This window comes from Cyanistes caeruleus, chromosome 1 (genome assembly GCF_971803275.1).
Source record: "Cyanistes caeruleus chromosome 1, bCyaCae1.hap1.1, whole genome shotgun sequence".
NCBI classification, from domain to species: domain Eukaryota; kingdom Metazoa; phylum Chordata; class Aves; order Passeriformes; family Paridae; genus Cyanistes; species Cyanistes caeruleus.
Window position 1 is genome coordinate 87,894,986 of NC_141701.1, and position 7,264 is coordinate 87,902,249.

The 7,264-nt window shown below is 37.7% G+C and overlaps 1 long non-coding RNA gene across 1 annotated transcript; it reads right to left on the minus strand.

The window, feature by feature from the left end:
- Positions 1 to 717: 717 nt before the first annotated feature.
- On the minus strand, positions 718 to 6,448 carry LOC111923810 (uncharacterized). The gene is made up of 2 exons (XR_015290333.1): positions 4,247 to 6,448; positions 718 to 3,683 (listed from the first exon to the last, which is right to left on the minus strand). It is a non-coding gene; the product is annotated as an uncharacterized LOC111923810 (long non-coding RNA).
- Between the last annotated feature and the right edge of the window lie 816 nt (positions 6,449 to 7,264).

Sequence of the window (7,264 nt, forward strand, 5' to 3'; positions counted from 1 at the left end):
CAGAAGCATTTGGCTTCTTCAGGAGGAGGAGTGGTATGAGAACCTAAACAGGCAAATATGTTGGTACATACATGTCACAGAAATCACAGCAGAGCAGTCACGGACAGACCAGTGAAGATCATCTGTGGTTCATTGCTTTATCTTCACCGGCCTGCGTCATGGCAGAGACTTCTCTTCACTCTCTCGCTCTCTGATCCCACCTAATTGTTTATCTTCTGAGAAGCTGCAACAAGGCCACACGTGTGTGAGATCGAGTCTGCCTCACACCTCACCATCTGTGTGCGAGAACAGACAAAATCTAGCCTGTGAAGGACTGCATCATACAGTGTGAGATTCCTTGCTGCCATGGAATTTTATGGATAATTTCCTTGGTAGATGAGGCAGCATGAGAGCAAACACATATATCCAATGTGCTCAGTATACTCACTTAGAGTTACTTAGATTATGATATGCTACGGTAGGTGGTCTGATATTTAGATATATGTCAAAGCCTCTAAGATGTTTTATACAATTCTTCTTGGTTCTTATTTCACAGGAGATAGTCTACATTGTCTCAGGCTGATCAGGCAGTTTTGGGAAAAATGTCCAGATTTACATTGATATGTTGTTTTCTAACTTACTGGTAAAATTGGATTGGCTTTCCAGGGGAAGGTTAAAGGCACCTGGTTCAAGGATGAGAAGTTTTGACCATTTAGAAAAGATCTGGGACAGCACTTGTCAGCTTGGAGTTATTTTATGTATTGTCATGTTCTTAATACTTAAAAACATGGCAGAAATATAATTTGGTAGCACAGCTACAAAATTTTTGTCGTCTTTCAGCACAGCCCACAGAATGCACACAATATCAATACTTTAATATTCAAAGTAAAGACAGTAAAGAGCAAATTCTTCCTTCTGATCCATCAGTGTGATCTATTCACTGAGATTGCACTGACTCCTTGACTGAAATTTTAGTTGGCAATTTGCTGATTAGCTCACTGGATCATTGAATCTTTCTGATTTATCTATTGCTTCCATCATGTTGCAAAAGTGAAAATACTGAGAATGTACTAAGCACTCAAGTACTAAGATGTATTTTAAATGCTGATCAGTTGATTAAGTAGAATAGTTTCTAGTGTATTCTGTCTAAATCAATGTCAAAGGGTTAAAATAGCAAACAGTTGCATTGTGAAAAATGATGTTAAGATTAACTTCATAAGGAATGGCTTTGTGGGATCTTGATATCCACTATACAGCTGCAGTCTGCCTGAAATTCTGAAGTCCTTTCACTTATTGCAAACCTATTTTCTGTCTGTAGCAGTTTGTGTTTCTGCATTTTGCCTGTTCTTCAAGAGGGTGCATGTGTCATGTAATCCATGGATTTTCACTTGTGATGGATGCTGAAAACAAATCTCTCCCTGAAGATGGCAGACCTCATGGTACAGGATTGGGCTCTCATAAATCTAAGCTTATAGTGCTGCCTAGCAAGAAACTCCTGTAATAATGCAATTTGCTCCTTATGTTTGAGGAATATAATACTATAATAATGTCATCTGCTTGTCATTGGGTGATTTTTTTAAATACTTCTTATAATTTTAATAGGGTTTCTATACTAATACAAGTGCTTAGGCTTATTCTAACACATATATTAACAGCAAAATCTTAGAAACTCATGAGTGGCACATTTACTTGAATCTGATGTCCAAAGTCTCGGGATACTGTCTTATACTCATGTTTCATAATAAATTACTGAAGGTGATTTTTTTTCCTTCCAAAGTTATCTTCCCTTGGTCTGAAAATCTCAGTTAATAAAATGCTGTGCTCTGAAATCTACCTAATTCCCACCAGGAGTTGCATGATGCTGTTTTCTTTTTAACTGACTAATTATTATTATTTTAGACATGTTATTTACTCCAAAGTGGTTTGGAGATAATTGATTAGGTTGCACCATGTCATGAAAGAACAGATGGCAGGCTAGTCTGTCAGTTCATCCACAGCCTATAAGAATGTTAAGAAAATTAAAACTGAGGGGGAAAAAGAAGAAAAAACAAGAAGAAAAGAAAAAAAAAAGGTGACCAGGAGGGAATGAACTAAGCTGTGCTTGCAACACAAAAAACTTCTTGTTGTGGGTGGTCCTTTGGGAAGGTAATCGGAGATCTGCAATATGTCCACTACAATCAACAAAAGGGTACAATACTTCTCTGCAGGGAATTGGGTAGGGAAGAATTTGTTTAAATAAAATTGCAGGGTTGTAAGAATGTTAAACTAATTCTCTAATGTTCTGTGCATTGTCTGGGGAATTTTGGCTTTGCATCATTTGCTGTACTGAAGTACTGAAAAAATATTCTATTAGAAGTGTTTTGGAATGTGTTAACATGCATTATAGCTTTGGAAACCCTGACCGTGTTTAATGACAACTAAAAATGCTTTTAGAAAAGCTACACTCTCTTGTATTCTCTCCCTGAAACCTTTCCCAAATTCTTAGTAGAATTCTTTATCTTTATCTTGCAAATGGGACTTCAGTTTGCTGTTATTCTGATTGGTTGGCGCCTGCATTTGGTGTGTGTGTCCATATAAATTATTGGTGCTAAAATACCATTGATAAAACTGTATGTGGGTAACTTGCATATAGAGGAATGTAAAGTCTTGAACTGATCTCCCTTTAGCATTTGTATTTATGTATGTGAAAATGGGGGAAACTGTAAGAAAATGGTTGAAAAGAAATATTCCTTGTCCTTCCCAGAGTGCACCAAAAAATACCAATTATACCTCCAAAATCCAAAGATCCCAAAAGAAGAGGTCCAGAAGAAAGTAAGTGTTGAAAGTGTTGAAAGTGTTGAACATGAAAGTTTTTCTCTCTCTAGACCTGCTTCTTCTTTATGTTATAGGTGGTAATTTACTTTGCGAAGTATCATTATGTATTAGCAAATTGAAAAGGCAAGACCTCAGCCTCACTCTCCCTGTGAGATGGAAAACAGGGAGCATCACAGTCCCAGTCAACAGTCTCTGATGAGATCGCTCCCAACAGGACTCTCCTCTCCCTTAGTTCAGCCCATTTTCTTCTCCTCAGCATCCTATCAGTCTGGCAAAGATCTGCTGTGCTGCTCCCACAGGGCAGCAGGGAGGAAGAATTACCTCCTCACTATCCTCTTTCTCTTGTCTCTAAGTAATCATGTGTGAAGAAAGGAGAAAATTGCATTATTACAGGAGTTTCTTGCTAGGCAGCACTACAAGCTTAGATTTATGAGAGCCTCCATCCTGCACCATGAGCCCATTTTTTTAGGTGCTGGACAAATAAGTTTTTTGCTCCTAAAATCTTTCAGTCCCAGAAGGGAAGGAGGTCATAGGGATTTGTCCTTAAAAACAGACATGGACATAATAAAACCTTCTCAATCTCAGAGTTTCAGCTTGTCTCTCAGTGTATTATCCCTCAGCCCACTGATCTTCCTTCCCTCAAATGTTTAATTGTGCCCTCAATTAAATAATTCCAGTAGAAACAAGTTATATTTTATTTCAATAACATAATCTCCTCTCGTATCTGTGCACTGCCAAAGTTCTGCTTCATATTTTTCTACGCATGTTGGGCTTTTCACACATCTGGAACAGCTGTTATCCCAGCAAATGGCTCTTCTGCTGCCTGCATGCCTTCCCCAGTGCTGAGCAGCTCCAAAAGGACCTGTCCTCATCACCTTCACACATCTTTTCTGTTTAAAGAAAGAAAATAACCAGAGTCTAATCACTGCATAAGTGTTTGAGGCCTTGTCTTTATCAAAAATTGTCAGTGAGGATTAGTTCTCATTGGATTGTGAGTCAAGGATTAATTACACTGACCACAGATGGGCATGGTACAAAGAATGTCGGTAAACTCCCCACACAGCTCCCAGAAAGTACTTTAATTATGGCCTGCATAAATTTCTATTCCAGTTTTCGGACTGCCTTAAGCAGAGACTACCAACTGTCCTAAATTGCTTGGTGGTTTGTTGAGGTGGAAATGTATCCTCTGTGGACTAAACTCATTACTGGGAGGTTTATTAGCAAGAAGGTAGTCTAAGTCCATTAATAAATGAGGAGTGAGGCAAAATCAATTATGATTTTAATATGACTGAACCACTAAGCTGCTTTTTTTTGAATCTATCATTTAAAGGGAAATAAAAGAGTATGGGCAATTAAGAAGCAATGAAGATCATAGCTGGTGTGGTTATTGATAAATACAGGTAAGTAAATACCTGGGAAAATTAAATGCATAGATCAGCAGTACTTACTTTACCTTAAGGAAATTTGTGAACATACTGAACCACTAAGAAGTAGTTTTCCAAGCAAGACCACTGGTCCCTGCAATAAAATAGAGTATGTTTACATTGTAAAGTGCAGAGGGAGTGAGAATGGGGAAAGGGAAACACGGTCATTTAGCATCAAGCAAATGTAATTTGCCTGTCCAGTAAAATGATGGAGCTATTAGGACAGAAAATCTGAAAACTGGTAGCAAAGAATATTACATAACTAGGAAGTACCTATTTCAAACTGTGCCACAGCAGCTTGTGTACTGTGGCTGTTCTCAGCTGTATGGCAGAAAGAAAGAGAACAGAGGTCATATTTCTGAATGTTTAAACGTCAGGATATGTGCTTCACAAACCTGCCTTTGGAAAACAATGCCAAGTGGTAGGGATGGGAACACTACGTAGCATGGGCTGAAAGCTGTTAAATGTTTCCAAAGTGAAAATAGGAATGAATGACAACAGGTTTTGACATGGGGAGTTTGAGTTTTTGTGGGAATTGTCATATGGCCTACTCTTCTATAGCATCATTTTTTAACAGTCTGTAAGACTGGATAAATAATTTGTGAAGCACATACCAAGCAGATAACTACAATTAAATCTGTTCTATCTGTGTTGTGGTTGGATTCCTGGGCTGGTTTGGACAATAAACTTAACTAAAGTGAGGTTTTGATCCATTGTTCATAGATACCAAGGAGAAGGGTCCAATTATATTCAGTCAATAGGTGTCAGTCTTGCAAAATTTTGCAAGACTTGAAGAGCAGTAATGTAGGGAATTTTTTTGTTGATTTCAGAAAAAACATTTTCAATAAATCTTTAAAAGGTAATGTGTCTTTAATTTTCATCATTTCTTGTAACATTATTAGAAGGTCTTATTGAACTTTAGGGTAATATTTTTCCTTTTAGGTCTTTGAAATGATGAAATTTGGATGCTGACATTCTTGATGGGTTCATAAGGAAATATGAACAGCTATAATTAATGGTATCACATGCTATATTAATTTTTTCTACAAAATATTAGAAAAACATTTTCTTTGTCCTGGTTGAATGGTTTAGTTACACTGGCTGAAATGTTAATGTTCTTACTGTAGTCTTTTGCTAAGTATTTAGTTTAAAAGATTACTTCCTGGAACAATTTCTACTAAAAAAATGCCTGGTAGCATGAAAACTTTCCAAAAGTACATGTAACATTTATGGCTAAACAGAATCTATGAAAAAAGTTCTGTTACTGGTTTAGCAATAAGGGTCAAATTCTTCTGGCTTGACTTTTGTAATCTCAGTATTTTCACATGACATGACTTTTTACAGCAATCAGCTGATTGCTCTTCATAACCATAAACTTTGTTCTCTATGGAGAAATCAAAACATCTGTGAGTTTTATGCTTAATTTTGCCATCAACCAATTGGATTCTGGAAAACATAAAACTGAATTAATTCCTACAGTAAGAAGCTTCTCTGAATATCAAGTTAAAGCCAGTGGGGATCTGTCCCTGAAAGTGTTGAAATAAACTAACAATAAATCAAATGCCATGCAAAGCAAAACTGCAAAGTTTTATCAAGCTTTAAAAAATGTGAATTGGTGTCAACAGTCTTGGAGATTATGATTGAAAAGGGACATTTTAATTAAAGAGGTCTGAATATGCCAAACCTCTTGAAAGCCTGTGAGTTAGAAGATGTGGTTTACAGCTATTCACATCTTCTTGAGATTTCAATGCAAACATACCTTCCAGCAAAAAGATCCTCAAGCACAGTTACACTGAGTAGTTGTGACCCAAGGAAAATAGCGGAACGTAATGAAGTCACATCTCATTCTCCGATCAAAGTTCATGGATCTGGTGCCTCAACACATCACCCAGAGTTTAAATGTGCAAATATGGAATGTTCTCTGATTTTGGTTGCCATCTTTTTAAATTATGTTTGCCATTTTTAGGTAGGCTTTGGTGTAGGTAGCATCAAATATTTTCACACGTACAGTTTTCTTTGATGTAATCTCTCTCCAGCCATTGAAACTTCTATCTTTTGACTTATTTCTGAGTTAATTTTAATCACCCTTAGAAATGACACATGACATAAACTTGATCACTCCCATTGCTGTGTACCATCAGCAGAAGAATAAAATAGAATTACAGAACTACAGAATAGTTTGGGCTGAGAAGGCACCTTTAGAGGTCATCCAGGCCAACCTCTCTGCAATAAGCAGGGACATCTTCAGCTAGACCAGGTTGCTCAGAGCCCTTGAATATTTCCAGGGAGGGGGCATCCACAACTTTTCTGGGAAACATGTTCCAGTGTTTTACCACTTGCACTGTAAAAAATTTTTCTTTATATCTAATCTAAACCAACCCTTCTTTAGTTTTAAATCATTGTCTTTGTTCTATCACAACATATCCTACTAAAAGGTTTGTCATCATCCTTCTCACAGGTCTGCTTTAGGTACTGGAAAGTTGCTCTGAGGTCTCCCTGGAGCCTTCTCTTCTCCAGACTGAACAGTCCCAACTCTCTCAGCCTGTCTTCATAGGAGAGGAGCTTCAGACCACTGATTATCTCTGTAGCCTCCTCTAAACTCACTCCAACAGGTCCATGGACTCAGGACTCCAGGTGGGTTTCATGATGATGAGTGACTGCTTGCTTTCCAGCCTGAGGCTGCTGTCCTCCTGGTGGAGGTATTTCCAGGCATCATTTCCTAGTCTAATATTTTCACATCAGCCCACTACTGTGTATCAGTTCAAAGTGATTGCTGGTGGTGTGAGCTGGTACATGGCCTCCTGGTTCTTAAGTTCTTTTAAAGGAGTTTCCATGAAGCTTCCACAGAGATGTGACATTGCAGCAGGGATAAGGGTTAGGAGTTGGAATTTTGTTAAAGTAGGACTGCATAAACATCACCACAACTAATCATGCTGCTGTTTTCTTTTCAGATGAAGTGTAGAAATGTGACTAACTATATCATTAAACAGCCAAAACAAACCCCATTTTCACCCAAAAGCCTGGTAGCTGCTTTTTGATTTTTGTGT